At 39.8% G+C, this 24,047-nt stretch overlaps 1 pseudogene; it reads left to right on the top strand.

Moving 5' to 3' along the window:
* Positions 1-19,719: 19,719 nt before the first annotated feature.
* Positions 19,720-20,510, top strand: LOC124989117 (40S ribosomal protein S4, X isoform-like; annotated as a pseudogene).
* Positions 20,511-24,047: the final 3,537 nt, after the last annotated feature.

Here is a 24,047-nt window from a genome sequence, read left to right as displayed (position 1 = left end):
GCCCTGATTTAAAATCTCCAGACCAGTCAGCATCCAGCTAAGAGCCTGAAGGCCCCTAAGCCTAAACCCTGCCTCCAGGACCTCTGCCTATGGGTGACCTCTCTCACTCCAGCAATCCACGACTTCTTTAACTTTTCATCAAGAGTTCTGTTTAATTCTTTTTCACTGTTTAATTGTGACTTTAATGGTACATGGACGTTTATACAGTCTTCTTTTTTTTTTTTCCTTCTTATCTCTAGCATTTTTGAAGCCAGTTGTTTTACATGGATTAGTTTTTTGTAAATTAGGATGTTTGATTACTATATTTTAGTTTTTTCTTTTCTTTTTCTTTTTAATTTTTTTAAATTTTTACTTTATATTTATTTTTTCTCCAACTTATTTCCCTTGATTATCTCTTTTCTAACAGCCAATGTCCATTTTTCTCTCTCACTCTTCCTTTAATGTTTTACTTCTGTCTTCTCTCCTCCTGCCTCACAATCATCACATCCTATATCACATCTATTCTCTACCTGTTCACCATTTGAAAATGTAAACCCTTTTGCAAACATGCTGTTTTCATTGTAGTCAATAACTGATCATATGATTTCTGTTTATTGTGATAATTAACATTGTTGACATCATAGTAGGAACTATTTGGTTCAATGCTTTAAATTGTTTGCATTCATTATTGTTATTATTTATCTCCCCCTAAACAGTGAAGTACTGGAAACCTTCAGGGACACTATAAGTCCATAGGGTAGAAACTCTACTGCCTCAGATCCATACTATTAAATGGATAGACACATAAATAACATGAAAAAGCAAAGGAACAAATTGCCCCAAGCAAATCAAGTTACTCCAATAACAGAATCCATCAACACCACAGTGGAAGAAATGTCAGAGGAGTTTAGAATGTACATAGTTAAACGGATCTGTGAATAAAGGATGATGTAAGAGAACAAATACAGGTAGCAAAACATCACTTCAATAAAAAGAGATTCTGAAAAATAAAAAACAAACAGAAATCCTTGAAATGAAGGAAACAATAAACCAAATTAAAAATTCAATAGAAAGCATCATGAACAGATTAGGCCACATAGAAGGCAGAACCTCAGGCAAGGAAGACAAAACATATAATTTTGAAAATTGAGTTGACCACAGAGAGAAAATGTTAAGAAATCATAAACAGAATTTTGAGGAATTATGGGATAACATGAAAAGACCAAATTTAAGATTTATTGGGATAGATGAAGGTGCAGAGGTATAAACTAAAAGAATGCACAATCTTTTCAATGAAATAACATCAGAAAATTTCCCAATCTAAAGAATGAAGTGGAAAATCAAATATAAGGCTTACAAGAATCCAAATGTGCAAAATTACAACAGACCCACACCAAGGCACATTATAATGAAAATGCCTAGCACACAGAATAAAGATAGAATTTTAAAGGCTGTGAGAGAAAAATATCATAGTACACATAGGGGGAAAACAGCTGATTTCTCAACCCAGAACCTCAAATCTAGGAGGTCCTGGAATAACATATACCAAGTTCTAAAAGAAAACGGATGCCAAACAGAATATATCCAGCAAAATTAAGCTTCATATTTGAAGATGAAATAAAAACTTTCCATGAAAAACAAAAATTAAAACAATCCACAATCAGAAAGCCTATACTTCAGAATATTCTCAACAAAATATTCCATAAAAATGAAATGAAAAAAAAAAAAAAGTAAAAACCAGTGAAGGGAGGAACTACAATAAAGGAATAGTCAACCAAAAGAGAAACTAATTCAAATTAAAAACTAGAAATAAACCAAACACAAATCAGATCTCAATAATAGCCTTGAACATTATTGACCTAAACTCAACAAAAACATATCTCAATAATAACCTTGAATGTTAATGACCTAAACTCAAAAGACATAGACTGGCAGATTGGATTAAAAAGCAAGACCCAACAATATACTGTCTCCAAAAGACTCACTTCATAGGCAAAGATATCCAGACTGAAGGTGAAAGGATGGGAAGAAAACATATCACTCACATGGATTCTGTAAACAAGTAGTGGTTTCTATCCTCATATCAGATAAAGTGGACTTCAAAGAAAAGTCAGTTAGAAGGAACAAAGAAGGCCATTTCATACTGCTTACATCAACAAGACATAACAACCATAAATATTTATGTCCCCCAAAATGGAGCATCTATGTGCATCAAACAAACCCTTTTCAACCTCAAGAATCAAATAGACCACAACACAATAATACCAGGTGACATTAACACATCTTATTCATCACTGGATAGATCATCCAAACAAAAGTAAATTAAGAAGCTATAGAACTAAAAAATGTAATTGATAATTTAGACTTACCAGACATAGACTATTTCATCCATCAACAATTGAATACACTTTCTTCTCAGCAGTACACAGATCCTTCTCTAATATAGACCATATCTTGGGCCACAAAGCATCCTGGAAAGTAATTTTATAATTTAAGAACTTTAAAATGTTCATGCTCTTTAGCCTAGAAGCAACTATACTTTTAGAAAGTGGACACAGAAAACTAATATAAAATTTATAAAGGGGGAAACAAAAGTCTGCGAATGAAACTCTCCAAGCATATCAGGATCAAAACTTTTAAGATGTAGTATAAATAAAAAGTGAAAATCATAATAAGTGGAAGAAAGACTGATTCAACTCTCTGAAATAAGACAGAGAAAGAACAGGAAATAAATATGTAAAAATGCTAGCAGAAATTACTCTGGATTGTGATGAATGGATAATTTTTATTTTTCCTTTAGAATTTCTGACTAAAGAAACATCTATTTGTTTTTAACTGAGGAGTATCTTCTCAAGATCTGAAAATTGACAACGTTAAAACAAATGATTGTGACTTGATGATTCGATTATTTCTATTCTTAAAGAAAGTGTAAATGAATGGGGGAGCTTAGGTGACGCAACAGTGGCTCAAAGATAGAATCAACCTCTGAAATCTGGAAATTCAAACTGAAAAACAAAGGAAACCAGACTGCTGTGCATATGGTCTCTTGCATCCCCTGGTGGTAAAACACTTCAGGAGAGAAAACAGAAGTGAGAACCCACTCAGGATGAATAAACTACAAAATCTAGCAAATGCTTCACTCTTAAAATAAAACTTCAAAATACCAGGAAAAAGATCTCTGACATGTAAAGCAACACTGAAATAAAAACACTTTCATCTTTTTTTATATGGTATCACCTCCCAGGGAATAAAGACCCAAAGCCATACATATGGACTCCTAGAACAGCATTAAGCAACCATTTAAACAAAAAGACTCAACAAGTCTACTTTGGAGCATGAATTATACACATGGACTAAAGATTGAATGAGGCTCTCACTGCTACCTCTCCATTATCTTCTCAGCCTTGGGGTCTCAGGTGACAAATCCATTCTGCAGGATCAAAAGCAACGTAGGGGTGGAGGTGAGGACACAGGAGGAAATGGGTTCAGAAGCTTTCAAGCATCCAAATACCACAAATTGAAATCCTCAGATAGTGATTTTCCACCTCTCAAACTGGGAAAGATTTTAAAATATTGTAACACCCACTCTAATCACACCCTCACCCAGGCATTTCTCCAAAATAGTTCCTCCCACTGTCGCCAACAGCTTCCACGTGGCCAAGTTACAAGTTGTTTCTCAGCCCTCTTCTTACTTCACCTTTAACGACATGTGACACTCGTGAGCATGCCCTCTCCTCTCTGTCACCAGCCAGCTCCCTTGCCATGGTTCACCTTTCTCCAGCAAGTTTTCTTCAGGTGTAAGAATGCTATAACAGAAACATGAAGGACAAACAGAAAGATGAAGTAAAAAAGTCCCATGCATGTAGCCCTTCTAGGTGCCAGCACACTCCTCAGGCACAGCATTTAATGCTTCCTCTGTCTTCACCATTGAGAAGTGCACACCTGGTGGGGAACCTGAGTTGCAGCCTAGACAACCTTCCCCTCCACCCCAGTCTCCCAGCTGCATTGTTGGAAGGCCTTCCTATGACACTAGCAGGAAAGTCTGACCTAATTTTCTGGAGGGAAAGCAAAGGCCCAACACTGAACCTCATCCCAGAGAGAGGGAAATTCGGGTTTCGTCCATTTCTGCAGCACATTCTACTTCCAGGTGTGGCTCATTCCCTCTCCTGTTAACCCAGTGCACCTGCCTGACCTCATGTAGAGTGAGGTTGCTCACTTTCCCTGAGGATTTGTTGTTAAATGTCTTGGACTCTGAAAGATTTTCAAACTGTTCACCAAGAAGTCCTGTCCTATAGACCCATAGCTGACCTACCCTGAATAAAATTACATAGGAGATAAAATCTGGCCTCCCTGAGCCCGTTCAATGACCCCTTTCCCCAGCCCTTTGTCACACACTGCCAACTGCAGTGCTAACCACATTTCCAGAGAGGAAATACTTCAAGGCATTTAAGTATTTCAATGGGGAGAAAGAACTTGGGACCGTGCTGTGTAATTCAGTGTTGGAATTTTCAGGAGAGATTTATTGATTTAGGGAGCAGTAAGGAAGAACATTTAAAATCTGAACTGATTTACACAATTGTGAGTTTTCCCTACCTTCCAAAAGCATCCCTTACTTCTGTCTAACAACCCAGCTTTCTATTTTCTTTGCATCTTTCCTCAGCTGCCTTGCAGGAGGGTTCTTTCTGTTCCATCCTAGGGTATGAGTGACATGCATTAATATATCTTCTCTTCTCATGCACAGACACAACCACCCTTGAAGTCTAGGCCTAGTCTGACACAAAATGAGCAAATCAGAAAAAAATTGGGCCTAGGGTATAGCTCAGAGGTAGAGCACTTGCCTAGCATGCACAAGGCCCTGGGTTTGATCACCAGCACTACAAAGGAAAGAAAAGGGAAGGTGCTAACCATCAAAAAGAGAGGCCTAGAGACCTCAAGGGTGGTTGTGTTTATCCCCACACATCCTCAAACTCCCAGGCAACAACTCTTATTAAATATATAATTTAGCACTCAAATAATATGGTTAATTCTCAAAACATGAAGTTCTTAGGGATGTCAGGGAAGTTGACGTATGTCTGGGGTTAAAAGCAAACAGTCTTTCAAGGCCTAGATCAAAAGTGATCTGTACCTCACATGCCTCATTCCAGAAAAATCACAGGTAGATTACTCCCATAAGTTCCTGGAAAGAGTAACCGTGCACAGTGATTTGCTCATACCTGTATGTGTGCCGAATATGAATGATGGTGATGGTGATGAAGACTCAATTATAAGATATCATTTATTGAGGGCATCTGTGTCATTGTTCCTGCATGAATTACTACAAAGTCAAAGTTGGGAAGGTCAACTCAGTCACCTTTACCTGCTCAGGGCTTCCTGGAGAAATAGGACCTTTGCTGTCTCTTACTGGATGATTATAAGGCAATTAAGAAATCATCAGGCTGGAAAAGTTTGCATGGTCTTGCAGCCCATTTCTCTGACAAAATATATGAAAAAGTGATACTATTCATGAGCAAAGTACTGAGAAAATTTTTAAAGAGTTTCACATATGAAAATCTCACAATTATCCCAAAAAGTCCTTCTTTTTGTCCAATTGGAATCTTTGTTCATGTATATAAGAATTCATTACATTCATTACCTTAAGGGAGATGTAATGGGATATCAAAGAAATCATAATAACCTTACCTTTTCTTCCTCCACTTTTTTAAATTGATGCATTATAGTTGCACATAATGGTGGGATTTGTTGTTACATATTAGTACGTACACACAAAACAACAATATAACTTGTCCATTATCACTCCTCAGCATTTAACCTTACCTTTTAATTCAGAAAATTATATACATGTATATAACTGATTCAGGAATAAAGGAGCATTATTCATAATGAGATCATATAGAGATATAACACTTTCTTAAACTGCATCCAACAAATTCCATATTGCAAGGTACACTCCCCTTTGGGAAGATCTGTGTCATATGAATTAAGAAAAAACTACAAAGATGCCTTCATAGGGAATAATCCTGGAGCAGTAAACTTGAGCAGGGGAAAGGGACAGAAACCAGTGAACTACTGGAAGTGTACTACTGGAGGAGTCAGCCTTGGCCAGCATACAGTCAGGTGAGTCACAGTCATGGGACAGAAATCAGATTCAAGAGAAGGGGAGATGTTATAGGTCTAGAAGCTCCCTCTGGTTTCTTTCAGTGTCTGCATAAAATAAGGAGTAAGGTCACCTACTGAGGGTGGAAATGGTGGCACAGGTATTGGAGATTTTTGAAGAGTGTATCAACCAAGATAGATTTGGGAATAGAAGGTAATAAATTGATAACTGGCACAAGAAAATAAGGAAAAGTGTGAAATAGTCCTATAGGGGAGGGTTAGTAGCATCACGAACCCAGGTGAGTTTAGTAATCACACATTCAAAGTGCAATGAGTCAGCAGAGATGTGTGTTTTTCTTCAGGCAAAATCAGTAGTGCAGGTTTCAAGCACAAAGTGGAAAAGTGAATTTAACAGTGGTTGGAATTTGACCAGTTGAATATGACCAAGTGAAAGAGCCAAAGGACTGAGATCACATGCAAAAAAGCAGTTGTTGTGACTAGCCATGGGATTCCAGTTGGGTAAGGAGGGAAACGGAACATGAGGACAAAGGACAGAAAATTGAATATAGGGCTTAGCAAGGATGGAGTCAAAGATCGCTGGAATTGGGATCCTCAACTGACATAGAGTCACCAGTGACTATTGATTTTCCTTATGCTTACACCTCAGTGAATCTAGATTAGTTTAATCTACTCCTATTTGGTGTATCTGACTCCCACCCAGCCTAGAGACTGGTGGATTTCATAAATTGCAGCTATGAACATTGATGTGGCTGTATCTCTGTAGTATGCTGATTTTAAGTCCTTTGGGTATAGGCCAAGGAGTGGGATAGCTGGGTCAAATGGTGGTTCCATTCCAAGTTTTCTAAGGAATCTCCATACTGCTTTCCAGAGTGGCTATACTAATTTGCAGCCCCACCAGCACTGTATGAGTGTACCTTTCTCCCCACATCCTCGCCAACACCTGTTGTTGCTTGTATTCTTGATAATCGCCATTCTAATTGAGGTGAGATGGAATCTTAGGGTGGTTTTGATTTGCATTTCTCTTATTACTAGAGATGTTGAACATTTTTCCATATGTTTGTTGATAGCTTGTAGATCTTCTGTGAAGTGTCTATTCATATCCTTAGCCCATTTGTTGATTGGATTATTTGTATTCTTAGTGTAGAGTTTTTTGAGTTCTTTATAGATTCTGGAGATTAGTGCTCTATCTGAAGTATGATTGGCAAAGATTTTCTCCCACTCTGTAGGCTCTTTCTTCACATTGCTGATAGTTTCCTTTGCTGAGAGAAAGCTTTTTAGTTTGAATCTATCCCAGTTGTTAATTCTTGCTTTTATTTCTTGTGCTCTGGGAGTCCTGTTGAGGAAGTCTGGTCCTAAGCCAACATGTTGAAGATCTGGACCTACTTTTTCTTCTATAAGATGCAGGGTCTCTGGTCTGATTCCGAGGTCCTTAATCCATTTTGAGTTTAGTTTCATGCATGGTGAGAGATATGGGTTTAGTTTCATTCTGTTGCATATGGATTTCCAATTTTCCCAGCACCATTTGTTGAAGAGGCTATCTTTTCTCCATTGCATATTTTTGGACCCTTTGTCTAGTATGAGAAAATTGTATTTATTTGGGTTTGTGTCCGTGTCCTCTATTCTGTACCATTGATCTACCTTTCTATTTAGTACCAATACCATGCCGTTTTTGTTACTATTGTTTTGTAGTAGAGTTGAGTAGAAGGTTTGGGCTATGAGGTGAGACAGGAATAAGGAAGATTAATTAGTTTAGACTGCTAATGTGGTTGAGCAAGGAAGCTGTCAAGAGAACATATCCAAGATAGAATAAAGTCCTCTACTAGAAGATGGCGCTCCCTGCCCTGATAGTGCCTTGCTTATATCAGGTAGTTGTTGAATATGTTGGAAGAATAAAATGGAACAGAGGGAATAATTTAAAAAGATATGATTTGCCTGAAAGGGAGAATAAGATTGGCAGTGGAAGTGGCCCATCCAGCAGGAGAAAAGGCAAAGGCAAACATGGGCTCAGTGCTGAAGAAGAAGAAACCAGAACCAGATTACTCACAGTGCACCACTGTTCTGAGAAGACAGGTTCACAGGGTCCCTCACAGGATTGGGACATGGTGACAGAGAAGAACAAGTGAAAAGTCCATTACCTAAGATGGGCCTGCTAGTGCATGGGATTAGCCTCTCATGCATGCACACCCCCCGAAATAACACCTAGAGAAGGGACAGAGCTCCTTGGTGTCATGAATGTTTAAATCAGTATATTGTGACATGAAAATTTAAAGCACATACTTAGGCACAACTAAAATTAAAATTAAAAACCAACTAACTAAAATTAAAAACCAACAATGCCAGGTTTTGCTAAAAATGTGAGAAAACCTGTAATTCTCATATATTTCTGATGGAAATGCAAAGTGAAACAGTCTGTTAAACAAAGTTTATGGGAGGCCGTAGCTTTGGACTGACCTCCTGCACTAAGCCCACTAAGTCCCAGCAGATCAGACCAAACCAGAATGGAGTCACGAGTACAAAGCGCTCAGTAATCCAACTAAATAAATGGACTGGTTTTCAAAAAAAAAAAAAAAAAATTGACAGAAGATTCACAGTCAGCCTAGTTCAACACAAAAAGAAAATGCCCTCTGTTTTAACCCCACATGGAAAACAACTTTGAAATGATCATCCACTTTTTGTTCTGTTTCTTCCTTCTTCAGCCTGTTTCTACTTATAAAGCCAAACTTCTCTGCTCAGTACTGAGAGCTCTCATTCTATAAAATAAAATGAAGTGCTACCAATTTTTAAACTAAACTTGTTGTAGTTTTGTCTTCAGACAAGTCATTTTGGAAAATAATTCAGCACTTAAATGGAAACTTTCCACACTTTCCATATGCCTCAATCCTATCTTAGGTATTTACCTGAGAGAAATGAAAGCAGACAGCCACACAATTATCTATGGATAAACTTTTAGTAATAACAGGCAAAAACTACAAATAGCCCAAATGTTCATCAACTAGCGTATGAATAAACAAATCTGAACATATCCAAACAATGGAATACTATCAGCAATGAAAAAGAACATATCAGTGACATACAATGCGAATGACTTTTAAAAGCATTATGCTAAAGTGAAAGAAGCAAATACTAGAGAATACAACCTCAAACTCCCTGCTGTCAAATTTTGGCAAAAGTTCTGTTGTTAAAAAAAAAATGAATTTATGTTTGAACCATACATTTAAACTACCATTTTATTAAATCAGGGATGAACAAACAATTTTGCCCAAGGTAAGTCCCAGGGGAAAAAAAAATCTGCAATCTGCAGTTTATTATATAAATTATTTTTTCTACCAGGATATGCTGGGCATTCATTTAATGTTTCTTTAACAGAGAGTTTCAGATTGTTTGCCAGAGTTTCTGCAATGTCATGAGAAGTATCTGGTTTAAAGTTTTGCCCTTGAGGAGATGTTGTGGCATAGAATAGTCATGAAGTTCTTCACTGTCCCAGATAGCCTAGACTTTATCTCCGCATCACATTCAAGTCAACTCCCATAAGTCCCTGCGTCTCTCGCCTTGGTCTACCTTGTCTCTCAGCGAGCCCGTGTGGTTAACCAAACTGTCTACAGCCTTCCTGATAAACTGGCAGCTTGCCATAGTGATGCTAACCACAATAATATATAACTTTGTTCTCAGATCCAGGCTGAAAAAAGGGAAAAAAAATGTACCTTCTTCATTGCAGTGAAGTAGAAATTTTCATCTTAAATAATAATAATATGGGTGAAACTAAGCCTAGCCAAAAAGAGAGCTACTCCAATACCAGTCTCTTCCTCTTCCTTTTAAGACCCTTTGTCTGCCTTCGTGTCAGCTTCAAGAAGAGAATTGAAGAGAAATTAAACAGAACAAACTGTTCTTCATTTCTACAAAAAGTGAAATATTCCTCCATCTTTCATTCCTCAATCTGGAATACTCCTGAGTTGTCACTGTTTCTTGTAACTTTTCTAAATTTCTCTAAAACTGGCAGATCAATAAACATGAGTATTTACTAAATAAAAAAGAAATGAAGATCAGAAGAAAGGAGAGAGTGAAAGAGTAAAGGAGGGAACACTGCTGTTCTTTGGTTTTTTGTTTTGTTTTGTTTTATAGTGCCAGGGATTGAACCTAGAGGTGCTTAACCACCGAGCCACATCATCAGCCTTTTATGTTTTTATTTTGAGCAAGATCTCACTAAGTTGCTTAGGACCTAGTTGCTGAGGTTGGCCTTGAACTTGTAATCCTCCTGCCTCAGCTTCGCCAGTCACTTGGATTACAGGTATGTACCATGGTGCCTAGCAAACATACTTGATATTTCTAAGTGTTCATTTTAGATTAGTCATTAAGTGCCTGAAACAGGACTTCAGAAATTTACACCTGAAGGAACTCAGGTAAGACAGGAGTCTTACATGGGCTAAATTCTTGTTGTGATTTAAAGAATCAATGAGCTTAATCACCCATGATTTTTAGCACTACATCTTAGGGACCTGGGTGCATTCAGCCTAAGCCACTCTCTCATCTCTGTTCAGATCAGCAGCAATCAAATACACAGGGGAAACTTCAGAGACTTGTGTTATCTCACAGGGTGATTTTTAATGGATGAGTTCATATGATTGAGAGTATATTATTTTTATATATGTCAGTTCAACCAAATGTGACATATCTAAACAATGTAAACTTATGAGACAAATATGTAAAGTTGAGAAAAATACTGTTAATAAAATATGTATTAAATTCATCAATATCTCTTAGAAGTACATTTAAAGCGTGTTCCGTCACTTGAGTACATTTAGGAACATTTCCCCAGCAATTCCTACATCTACTGTGCTAGGTTTTTTGTTTTTATTTTTGTTTTTCATTCTTTCCAAGATCCCAATCCCAACTCATTCTCTTACTCCTCCCCAGAAAATTCTTTTGAACTAAAGGCCCCCAATGTTCACTCTGTCCTCAGTGAAAACCCTCTTTTCTGCCTCAGAGGCACCTTACCCTGTGTCCACACTCCCACTCTCCTCCACTTCCTTGAAACCATTCATTCTTCCCCCTTCTTGATATTTTTCATCCCTTCTGTGGGATCCCACTTCTATAAAAGATGTTTACCAGTTGAAGACATCCAGAAGACAAACTCTCTGACAATACTTCATGCAGCCAAAAAGCAATACTTTGAGAAAAGTGACCCAAGGACATGATGGTCCTGGTCTTTTGTTTCACAACATACAACCCACTCTAAACGTGGGGTTTCAGGGGGACCAGTCTGCCCCACTTCTTTTAGGCTGATTCGACAGGGTGATCCTGGTAAGGAAGTCTTCTCAGACCTCAGGAGACTCCAGGAGCTACATCCTCACTGCTCAAGTGCCCTGGTCATCTGACTGTGTGGATGTGGCCTACTGGGTCCTTCGCCCAAACCAAAGAAAGTGCCTGTTTTCCACAATAGTTGATTCTCAGTGCTTCCTCACAGAGCACCATTTCCATCTTTCCAGTAATTCATAGGCATCGCTGCATCTCGCAAAGCCAGATACGATGAACAGCCACTTGGTACCTATTTCGTGTCTACTACCTCACCTCCTCACCTCCACCAGCCTCCTAAGCCCTTACGTTTATCTTTTATGACAACAATGCAATTGAAATTGATCTCTCCAGTGCCATCTTCTAATTGTTCCTGGAAGGACTGCTCCTGGGTTTCCCAGCATTTCACTATTTTGGTTCTTATTCACCTTCCTCTTGGTCTCCTCTGGTAACCCTTCTTCCTTCTCCAAGAAAATAAACCCAAGGGCTTGTCTTCATATCAGCTTTAGTAAAATGATACATATATACTCATGAAACCGGAAGGGAAGAAGAAAGGGAGTATTGGATCTAAGGCCCAGGCAATGGCACTGAACTCTCCACCCACCAGGACTCTTAATCTCCGTATCCGGTTCTCATTTATTATTCTTGCCTCTGCCTCTGTGGTGTTGCCTAATCCCCTCTCATGCTAAAAAAAACAAAAACAAAAACAAACAAAAAAAAAAAACCTTTGCTTGTATGATGGGGAATGTGGCCATGGGCAGGTCCAGCTGTGATCTTTAATGAAGAGAGAGATTTCTCCTCCCTTGTTGACTGAGGCTCCCAGGGCTTCCAGAGTTGACGCTGCCCACATGCCAGGAGCCTCTGCAGAGTTAACCCAATAAGGACATTTTTGGATGCTGACATATCTTCGAGGAAATCCTAGTAGAATCAGGTGGGTGACAAAGTGGGTTACCTTGTAGTGCAGTGGCAACAGGAATGCAGCCTGATGCAGGGGAGAACTCGGGCTTCTCTAGAGGGCCCGACCTTCACATGTGCCTGAGAACCTCATCCCAGGCCTGCCAGAATCCACTGGGATTATTTTCCGTAGCCATGTAAAATAAGAAAAAGTAAAACTGCAACCAACTTCCCAATTTTTGCCCTAAGGAAATGCCACAATATATGTTACCATCTATATTAAAGAAGTATTTACAAAATACCTTGGAAAGCAGTGTCTGGTGCAAAAGGTAAGGTCACTGGGACCTGTTTCAGCAAACAGTGAAACAGAAATAGCAAAAACACACTGAAAATGGAAGGTACTAGAATGTGGTGAGGGGCAACGGAAACTGAGAGGCTGAGAAGAAAAGATAGGTGGAGTCAGAGGCCAAGCTCTTAGGAGAAAGGCAAGGAGCTTACGGAGAAATGTTCACCCTGAGAATCCCTCACTGCCAGCAGTGGCTGAAGAATGTTTAGGAGCAAGAATATCCAGTATCGAGTGTTGAATTCATTGCTTCAGGGTGCGACTGGGTGCCTCCCTCTGTCGCTCTGCACCTTCAGGGACCTCTTTCACACACATAAAACACAGTGTGCTTTTCTCACAAGGCAAAGCATCCAGTCACCTCAGACCAGAGCCATCTTGCAGGAGGTGGGCCATGAGAGCTGACCCTGAGGACTGCCAAAACCAGGCTACCAGAAGAAACCCAAGATTCAACCGGGAGTACTCACTGGGATGGGAGGAGGGCAACTTGTTTAAACAAATCGTGCTCTACCAATCTCAGTAGACATGGTGACCCCAGCTGATGGGGGTCCTATTTTCTGACTTTTATTTATTTTTTGTCTCTATTTTTAGCCATGAACAAGATAAATTGAAAGAATCATTCCTTATTGATCTTTGATTCCTCAGTGGTTACTAGAAGACTGAATCTACATTTCCATGTTAATGGGTCAGCCACCTAGAGGTGTGTGGTTTTCAAAAAGCCCTCAAAAGTGATGTTTCCAAGAGAATATTTCAGCAGAAAAACGAAGATACATTTTGGAGGCAGTTTTTTCCCAGGGTCCCACAATCATACCACATAGAAAATGGTCTCTTTCACTAAGATCAACACCAGCCAGCCATAGCTGGAGACACTTGAAAATGAAACAAAGGGTTAAGAGGTGCTGCAAGTAAAAGGGGAAGGCTTTCCTAAAAGCATAACTTTGCATGCCCACAGCGACAAATAATTACCCACTTATACCATTTGCCTATTGACCTTTCATTGGAAAATTCAAAGTTAAATGCAGCAAAGGATTTCGAGTAGTCTTTATATGATCATCATGCAGTGTTTACTTTTATGCATTTAACCTTAAGCCACGATGAGTAGGATGAAAGTCATTTTGGAGGCTGAAAATGTAGGTCAAACATCTTGGTTTAAGTTTGTGGAGGGAGTGCTCCACCAACACTGACTTCCTTCCCCTGGGGTTACTGTAAAGAGTTGCCTGCTGTTTCGGATGGTGAGAAGCCGACTTGGGGTTCCAGAATGCACCTTCCTGTCTCCCACATAGATCATGCAGTAGTCAAACTGAAACAGCATCCTTGCTGCTGCCTTTCACAGTCCGCCCCACGGGTGAGTCAGAGGCCCTTCTGAGCCTGCGTCACCTGCTGCTCTCAAGGATATAGCAACAACTGAGCTGACTCCGGGATCAAGCCAATTGGGCATCATAGACTACTGGAATGGGGGCCTCGACACAATGAACCTGAATTTCCGTTCTGCAATAGAGGACGGTGGCACAGAGATTGCAAACAGGTCGATAATGCCTGATAATTCCTAGAATGCATTCTCTTCCAGACTGGGAACAGAAGGCTTAGGCTAATTGAACATCTGAGTTGACGAAGAGTTGCTTAAGCAAAAACACTTTCAAAGAAGGAAGAATGCTCAGATACACATCGCATTTTATTAGTTTCCCATCAGTGCTGTAACAAATGACTACAAGCATGGTGGCTTAAAACAGAACACATTTATTCTACTGCAGAATGAAAATCAGGTGTCAGCAGCTTCATGTGGGCAGGGTCATGCTCCCTCCAGGAGCTCAGAGAAGTGTCCTTTCTTTGTCTTTGCAAGCTTCTAGAGCTACCGTTCTGAACTGCTTGACTTGCAGTCCTTCCCTTCGTCTTATAACCAGCTTCAAAGCATCTGGTTCATCCTCACATGCCTTTTGTCTAAGATCGAATCTTTGCCTCCTTCACATGAGGACCCTTGTGATTGCATTCAGGGCCCACACAGGATAGTCTCCCCATCTCAAAATCCTTAATTTAATTACATCTGCAAAGTCACCTTTGCCATATAAGGTAACAGTCACAGGTTCCAGATGTTAGGATGTGGATATCTTTGGGGACCATTTGTCAGCCTAATACATCATACAAGAATGATTTTCAAAACAGAAGAAACAGATGCACCTAGTACTCTAACACAACTAAACATAATAGCCTCTTGATTATACATAGAGCAATATCTGAGGTCCTTTTCCTTGTGAACATCAATTCGTTACCATGTTCTCGGGGCACAGCAAAACTTGTTAATACAGAAATAAATAAAATTAGAGGCAAAGCTCCATTTGACTTTAGAATAAATCACAAAGTATCGTCTTGCTTTTTGTTCACTTTCTTAGTAAAAAAAATAGGATTTGAAAATCTACATTTCCAAGAGGTGAGTGCTTTTCTGTTTTGCAGGAAATGTGTCTTGAAACCCTCTATTTCTTTTCTGAGCAATATACACAGTTGGGCCCTTTAATTGGGCAAATGTACAGTAACACTGCATTTCCTAGAATCTAATTGCTCTTTGTAAAAGGTGACATAAAAGGTCATTTTTACTGTAGGCACAGTGGCATCTCTGCAGACTGTGTTTTATAGAAAAATGACCAACTATCCATTTATTGTGCTGGTGTATATTGCTGCTTAATATTACACAGGTGTGTTTGTATCTTTTTAATCTGAGTTGTTGGATTAGCCAGAAATGCAACAGAGATACAAAGACACAATTTTCAATACCTGGTGGATAACAGAACAAAAAATAGAATCGAATTAGGCATAATCTAGCTCACCTAGACTCACAAATTTAAGGTTGAGTGAACATTTAGAAAATGTAACGATGCTGGGATATTGCAATCTAAAATAACTATTCATGGAGGCTGATGTGATTATCAGGGCCACAAAACAAATCATCCCAAAATGAAAAACCATAACCATTTTATTTTGATTGAAAGACTCTGGCAAGGGCTCAGGTGGGTGTTTTTTCTTGGGATCTTGGGTGCAGTCTGGCTCCATGGACATACAAACTGTGTAGACAAATCCAACCTGCATTTCAATGGGACACGCCCTTGTTTTAATACACTGCCTAACATTTCTAATTCTTAAAAGTTTGCTTTAGGCTCCACTAATTTTGTTGCTGGTCCTGCTCAACAAGTGGCATTTAGCTTGTGGTGGAGCTGCTGCCACTGAAGTTCATTAGGCCAGACATCCAAATGGCTCCTCCACATGACTGTCTCCTTCAGGTACTGGCTGTCAGCCAGGAGCTCATTTGGGATTGCCAACCAGAGCACCAATGCTTGGCCTTTCCAACATGGTGTTTTCAGAACAGTGGGGCTTCTTGCATGGTAGTTGGCTTCCCCCAGAATGAGCATCCAGTGAGAACGAGGTGGAAGCTACATATTTTGTGACTTAGAAATTTAGAAATCACAGAGCCTGATCAAAATTACTAGGCCTCTACCTACAGGTGGCTGGAAGGGGCAGGGATTGGTTTCCCAAAACCAGACAGTTGGCCAAATTGGTAAACAACCTCAGGAAAGATTTGAGGAAAATGAAGATATTGCCCAGAGATTCCCAGAAACCCCTGGGAAAGAGGACCTGGTAAAGGGCTGAGCTTCCAATAGGCAACCAAGATTAAGACCATCATAATTTGAGGTATTTATGGTAGAAGGCAAACCAAAGGATCTACTGGTTATATCTCCAATGATATCTCCATAAAGCTTAAAATCCCATAATAGTATGACTAAGCAAATATTGAAATTAGCATGTTCCACTCAATCACTCACAGATAGTATGATCCTCAAAGAAGATTCTGTGGTTCAGGGACTCCAGCATAAGAAAGTGCTTGGAGTGGATCTCCTACAAAAAGGCAAGGCAACTTGGTGGTGAATGTAGAATTATACCCAAAACCTTAGCAAAGGTACTAACTCAGATGGTGCCTCACTTTTTTTTAATCTACAATGAGTACTTAATGTTTGAATTGTTATGAAGATTGAATGCTGAGTAAATTCATGAAAAGTCTGAAGAGTGTGTCTATTCTGTTGTAACACTTTTCCACTGAACAGTATTAGTTTTCATTGCCAAGGACTCTGGTACTAAAGAGAATAATGGGGACTCTCTTGCTATTTGCCCACTGTTTGGTAGGAGTACTTATGTTATTTTATTACTTCACCCCCCAAAATTCACTGCAATATGAATTTGAATGCAATTGATCCAAATTCTTAAATCTAAATCAGAGTACTTGATAGATCTCATAAAATTAAGCACCAAAGATCCAAAAGAAAAGATTTGTTTGCTTTTATATTTGACACTATTTTCTATGTATTTTCAAAAGAGTATCCAGAAGATCAGCCTCTCACATATAGACATAGTCAAAAGCAAGAAGCAGAAGAAAACCTTGTTTTCGCAATTGATCCCACTTGGGGTTTGAGGCGACCACAGAAGGCAATCAGGCATTTGACAAGTGGTCTGTGGGAAATCTGGGGTTTTTCCCAGGAGTGTGGAATTGACACAAGTTTAGGACTCCAGAGAGTGCTTGCCTGATGGATTAGTATCTTAAGAATACTGGACACTTTTCCATGAGCACAGTGTCCCTTTCAAGGGGACAGTCACACTCAGATCCTACCTACTCTAGCATTCGGCACGCACAGCCTGTCCAGAGCTGCATCTCCCAGAGCTAGTTTCTGTCAAGGCCATGAGAATGTGGTTGTGGGAAATGGTTATGGGGCTTCTGGTGTTGTCACCACTACAAACAAGGTCTAGTCCTCACCTTAGGCCATACCAAGGGCTGTGGCGTGACACCTACAGACAGCACATAAGGAAACCACAGAGGTAAGCCAGTGGAGTCAGAAACCTCTGAGTTTTGTGACAGCCACAACCCAGGACAACTCATAAATCCATCTTTGGCTAATGCTTTGATTTGCTTAAGTTTGAAAACAAGAATTAAAAGGCAAAAGCATTTATCCACACGCCAAGTCTGCTTAGCCAATAAGACTGATAACAGCTGGTTGGAACTGGAAACTGCTCTAAATGCTTGCAATTAGGACTTCTTTCAATCCACATCACGATCCTATGAGGCAGTGATTATTATCATCCCATTTTATAGTTGAGAAGACTGAGACTCAGAGAAATTAAAAATTTACCCAGGTAAGCTACAGATTTGCAGACACATGCAGAATTTTAACATGCAAGTCAATGAAAGAGAGAGATTCATTCTTCTATCTCTATTATATCGTCACAATCTTTAAAAGTAGTTAAGCATTATCTAATTTTTAAGTGGAAATACTTAAATGTCCAAAAATAAAGGAATACTAAATAAATTCTGGTTTATCACCTTGAAAGTACTATGTAGCCATTAAAAAATCACCATTGAAATTCTATGGAAACATTGGAAATACATGAAATAAAGCATTAAATTTAAAAATCACCAAATAAAAATTGCACATATATTACAGTTACAGCCTTATTAAATATGTGTCTGTGAGGCAAGTGAGCAGAAGAGAAAGCAAAATATTAAGAGCAATATGTTTTTGTGCTGGAATAACGGATGATTTTCCTCGTTTGAAATAATGCACTGAACAATCACACACTGACCAGGTTGGGTATTATCCTAAGCACCTTATGTAGAACCTGATTCTGTTTCCTCAAATGAAGCTGGTTGTGGCATCGTGTCCATTTTACAACTGAGGAAAGGCAGGCAAAGATAGTTGAGTAACTTTCTCAAATTGTTAGTAGCAGTCACGGTCAGCAAGTTCCAGAACTGATAGTTGAACTCAACATCTGGCTCCAACAGCCTTGCACGTAGTCACTGTTCTCTGATCTCTTTCATTGCTATGTCATTGGTACAATGTAAGAGAATAAATAAACATTTTTCAGGCCAAAGCATTTGGGTGCACAAATCATGGTCATTCCTTTGGGGGGGAGTTCAAGATGTATTCTTCTTCATTGCTGAGCAAATTCTAAAATTTGGTACCCACTAATAGCTGCCAGTGAGACAGCAGTAGGTCACATTGTAGAGTATATATCTATCCAGCTGGATATTGCTATTCCTGCAGTTTCTTGAACTAAAAATGCTTTTCTTCCAAATTATACCACCAGAGTAGGTAACAATAAACAATTGGGTCCAATGGGGTTTTTTAAAATGTATTAATTATATAGCTTCATTGACTTTTCACAACCAGAAAAGTGGTTTAAACAACCACTTATCCATTAGCATATAGATATCCTTTGTTTAAATTGCTTGGAATCAACTATGTGTGTGTATGTGTTTTGTGTATGTGTGTGTGTGTGTGTGTGTAAAAATTCAGTGGAAAAAGCAATTTGCTAACCATGTGGAATAATATAGTTATGGTGCTTAAGTATTAAACTGGTTCTGAGTTTCCTTGGGCCAAACAAAGGGGAAAACAGAAGTTTTGCCCCTCTTGGTTTAATGTCTATTAGTTACAGGGCCTACATTTCCTTGATACTGTATTAAGTCATTTACCTTTTTTTATTACTTTACACCCAACCCTTTAAAATAGATACTATCCCCCACCACAATTTAATATATGAGGAAGCTAAGTTTAAGAAGAATTAAATTGCCTAAATTCATACAACCAGAAATGGTAAAACCAGGATTCAAAGCCAAGAACTGTCTACATATTAAATAGAGTTTTTCTACCTCTCCCTTTATTAGGGAAAAAAGAGACAACCAACTTCCTTTTTTCCTCACTGAAAATTACAAGTGAAATTTCTCACACAGAGCTTTATAAATATAAGTGACTGTAATCAAAATTTGGGGACAGAGTAGGAAGGGAAGAAGGAAGAGAGAGAGGCACAGAGACAGATTGAGGATATGTCTTTTTCCTCAGCCAAGCCTTCATAAATAAGAATTAGATATCAAAAGAAACACTATGTGCTTCCAAGGAAATTTCCATGGAAATTTCTTCTCACCACACAGGATGGGAACTTTGGATTTGAACAGCTGAACCACTCCACTTAGTTCATTTCTCCTACACGCAAACAAGGGAGCTCCAAGTTCCAGAAAGCTGGGCACAGAGCTGAAGAACACAGTCTGCCATCTTTCCTTATCTACAGCAGCCATGGCTCATGGTCCCAGGAAGCACCTGAAGCAAGTAGCAGCTCCAAAGCATCGGATGTTGGATTAATAGACAGGTGTGTTTGCTCCTCATTCACCCACTGGTTCTCACAAGCTGAGAAAATGTCTTCCTCTCACCATTTTTCTAAGGAACAGACTTAAGTATGCCCTGACAGGAGATGAAGTAAAAAAGATTTGCATGCAGCACATCATTAAGATTAATGGCAAAGTCTGAATCAATATTACTTACCCCACTGGTTTTACGAATGTCATCAGCATTGATAAGACTGGAGGGAATTTCCGTCTGATCTATGACACCAAGGGTCATTTTGCTGTTCATTATATTACACCTGAGGAGGCCACGTAAAAGTCATGCAAAGTGAGAAAGATCTTTGTGGGCAAAAAAGGAATCCTTCATCTGGTGACTCATGATGCTCACACCATTCACCACCCTGATCCCCTAATCAAAGTGAGTGACACCATTCAGAGTGATTTGGAGACTGACAAGATTACCAATTTCATCAAGTTTGACACTAATAACCTGTCTATGATGACAGAGGTGCTAACTTGGGAAGAATTGGTGTGATCACCAACAGAGAGACAGATCCTGGCTCTTTTGATGTGGTTAATGTAAAAGATGCCAATGGCAATAGCTTTGCCACCCGACTCTCCAACATTTTGTTATTGGCAAAGGCAACAAACCATGGACTTCTCTTACCCCAAGGAAGAGGAATCGGCCTCACCATTGCTGAAAAGAGAGACAAGAGACTGGAGGCCATACAGAGTGGTGGGTGAAATAAATGGTCTCTAGGTGACATGCCTGGAGAGTAAAGGTCTTTGTATCTTATTTAAAGAAAATGTAGCAGGATTAAAAAAAAAAAAAAAAAAAAAAAAAACTGGCTGCTCATTCTGCACAGCAGTGTCTCAAATCTCCAAAGAAAACAGACACCCTCCTAAAGCATTTACTTCCTGCCAACCTATGCTAAGGGATCTAAGAACCCGAGTGTGCAATGTGCCACCTTGTGGACAGGAGAGGAAGTGCAACTTCCTGAATGACAATCAATCCTCAGCACAAGCAGGATGTCAAGCTGTGCTCAGGGTCCCAGGCTCCAGGACTCCATGTATTTGGATATGTGAAGGTACTTCTGTACCCTCTCCCAGGGTCATCCCTAGGACATGTACAGAAGTGATGAAATGGGGACTGGGGATATAGCTCAGTTGATAGAGTGCTTGTCTTCAAGCCCAAGGCCCTGGGTTCAATCCCCAGCACTGCAAAAAAAAAAAAAAAAAAAAGGCTGAAATGTGACCTCATTGGACACAATATAGCATTGTTTCAAAATTGACATGAGAAATCATGAATCACGCTCACTCATTCATTCATTGTTTAATAAGGAAATAATTTGTTGTATGTTCCCAACTGACCCCATGTCAAAACTACCTTGGGCACATGAAACTACTCGCTGTTCTGCTAACATATGAGGCTGTCTTGTACCTCTTGCCTTTGCCCATGCTCCTCCCTTTGCATGAAATTCTTTCCCTTATTTTCCTTCAGACCAGTTCGTATTTATCTGGGTGCAAAAACCTCCTCCTTTCTGACATTTCCCAGCAAGCTGTCATCCTAACATTTTGTATCTGATCCTAGTATTTAGTACACTACCTTGAAATCACATGTGTACATGTGTAATCATATAATATCTTGACACTCAGAGGTGTGATTTTTTTTCCTCCCTGCAATTTCCTTCATTTCTGTACTTGAACTGTTATCCAGAGGGCTTTTTATATGTGTGACCCTTGAAGTAGGGCTATTACTGCAAAATGAACAGAAAAAGGAAAATTCTTTGCACATATTTAAACATCAAAATGGACTCGTGCAATTCATTGCAAACTGTGTGAGTGTGTGTGTGTATGTGTGTGTTTGGCTGGGGATTGAACCATGAGTCTCACACATGTTAGTCAAGGGCCATACCACTGAACCATGTCTCCAACTCACCCTAGTAAGCTTTTGATAGACATGAGAGAAAGATTTTTGTTTCAAGAGCCTGAATGTTTTAAGTACAAAAGTCAATATTTATACCTTAAGCAAAAGATTCTGGAATAAATAAGTGAAGATTAGTGTTGGGGGCTGTGCCAGCCAGAACGGCGCCTGATCACATCGGCAGTGAGGAGGTTAATTGACATAAGTGCACTCAGGTGATTTATCACTGGCCATATTCAGTTAAGTCCATGCGCACAACACGTGCACAGGTGTTCCCAACTGGGCCTGCTTGGGCCTGCTCGTTTTAACCCTTGCAGAGATAGGGCAGCTGGCTCCTCGCCTGATCCCAACTGACGTGGCCCCGCCCTCCGCCTCCTGGAGGGAATATAAGCGGGCGGTGGGCAGGGGTGCGACAGTAAGAAGCAGCAGCAGGCAGAGAAAAGTGGCAAGAAGTAAGGAGCAGCAGCAAGCAGAGCAGCAGCTAGCAGAAAGAAGCAGAGAAGCCATTAGCAGAAAGGAAGAAGAAGCGGCAATCAGATAGAAGCAGCGAGTAGGGGCAGTGGCAGAAGGCAGATCACAGAGCGGAGAACTGGGAACACATCTTTAGGTTGCAGATCACAGATAGGCAGATCGCAGTATGCCGGACACATCACTAAGAAGCACCTCAGATAGACGCACCCTTAGTTCACAGGATTCGGGACGCACCTTTAAGAAGCAGCAGAACTAAGAAGATATAGATCTCTGAAAGTGTAATCTCTCTCTCTTAAGCAAAGTCTCTCTTTCTCTCTTATGCAAAGCCTCTCTCTCTCTCTAAGAAAAGCCTTTATTCCTCAATAGCCCAGGGAACAAGCGAATAAGCGAGAAAGCAGCCCACTAAAGGAAAGATAGAAGCAGTTCGTTTCCAGTCCACCACCCATAAAGACCCGTACAAATTGTTGCTGCAGGCAGTGACAAATACCCGCAGATTTGGCACCGCAAAGAGCCAGTGACAGATTAGTCACCCCAACCACTCCCTTTTCCCCACCCTCAACCAATTAGATAAAAGAATAGGAATAGGATCCAGGTGCCTGCCACCTGCCATCCTCAGTTCAAGTCTCAGATGAGAGTGAAGACTTATATTCCACTTCCTCCCTGGAACCTGGAAGGCAGCAGTGATGCAGGTGTGCTCTGAGCCAGTGGCACGTTGTTGGCAGTAAAAGAGAAAATGTGATATTCATATGTGGGCAAGGGAGGCACAAGAGGGCCTCTGAGTTTCCCCAAGGAGGCATGAAAACTGAAATATGGATGTGCATGTGCCCAAGAAACATAAGAAATGGATAAAGGACAATAGGTGAATCCAAAGAACCAGAAGTCAAAATAAGAAGGATGCAAAATGACCGTGTGGCCCAATTACCAGGAGCTCTGTGGAAGATGCTGCCAACACTGCACCCTTCCATAGACATTTCTTGCTTTACCTTGTATTTCCAGTGGCTAGCAGAGAAGCCAGTAAATGTTTGCTTTGTAAAATAATACAGTAGTAAAGCGTTACCACGAACCTGGGTGCTATTTGGACAATTTTCCTTAATTCTCCTTGTCAACAACCCTCAAGCACCACTAATAATAAAATAAGTTTAACACCAGTATCTGAAGAGGACATGTGAAAAATAAATGACATGTATACAGAATTTCAAACTTTTTAGGGCTACACAGTCTTTGAGTATAAACTGAGACTGAACATAAACACCTCAAGTATTTTTCAATTAATATTTTATTATATTAGTCCTACATATATTAATTTTTCTCATAACATTTTATATAATCAATAGGTCATAAATATATGGGCAATTCCCTTGCAAATATAAATATTTAGCTGTTCAAGCCAAACACATTAACATTTAGCTATTGCTTCCTACTGACAAATGTTCCAGATCCTTACCAACCCAACCCACCCTAAACAGTCTCTCCCAAACTCTCATTCATTTTATTTTCTGCATTTCCAACTACAAGAAACAGAAACTACAAGAAACAGAGGCCTCTTTCCCCAACAGAGATCCCAGGGAATAGCACTGGATCAGGGTAACTGCATGAGTAGGAGGTGGTCATCATATGACATAAAGAGAGTGCACTACAGGCTTCTTAAATCTCCTCCATCCATTTTTAGGGGATCAGAACATTGGAACATGTCAGGACTATGTAATAATTCTAAAACACAGAGAAAGTTAACTCTATGTCTAACACAGAACTTTGAGAATTCCACGCAGGTCTTAGTAAGAACCCTAAGAGGTGGAGAGAACTGAGGATCAGATGGGACTTGCTGCAGAGAGCTGGGTAAGGAGTGCCATTCCCACAGCTTCCTCAGTAGAGCTGATGTGCAGCTC

Source organism: Sciurus carolinensis, chromosome 7, assembly GCF_902686445.1.
Source record: "Sciurus carolinensis chromosome 7, mSciCar1.2, whole genome shotgun sequence".
NCBI classification, from domain to species: Eukaryota; Metazoa; Chordata; class Mammalia; order Rodentia; family Sciuridae; genus Sciurus; species Sciurus carolinensis.
This window is presented reverse-complemented; position numbering and strand designations above follow the sequence as displayed.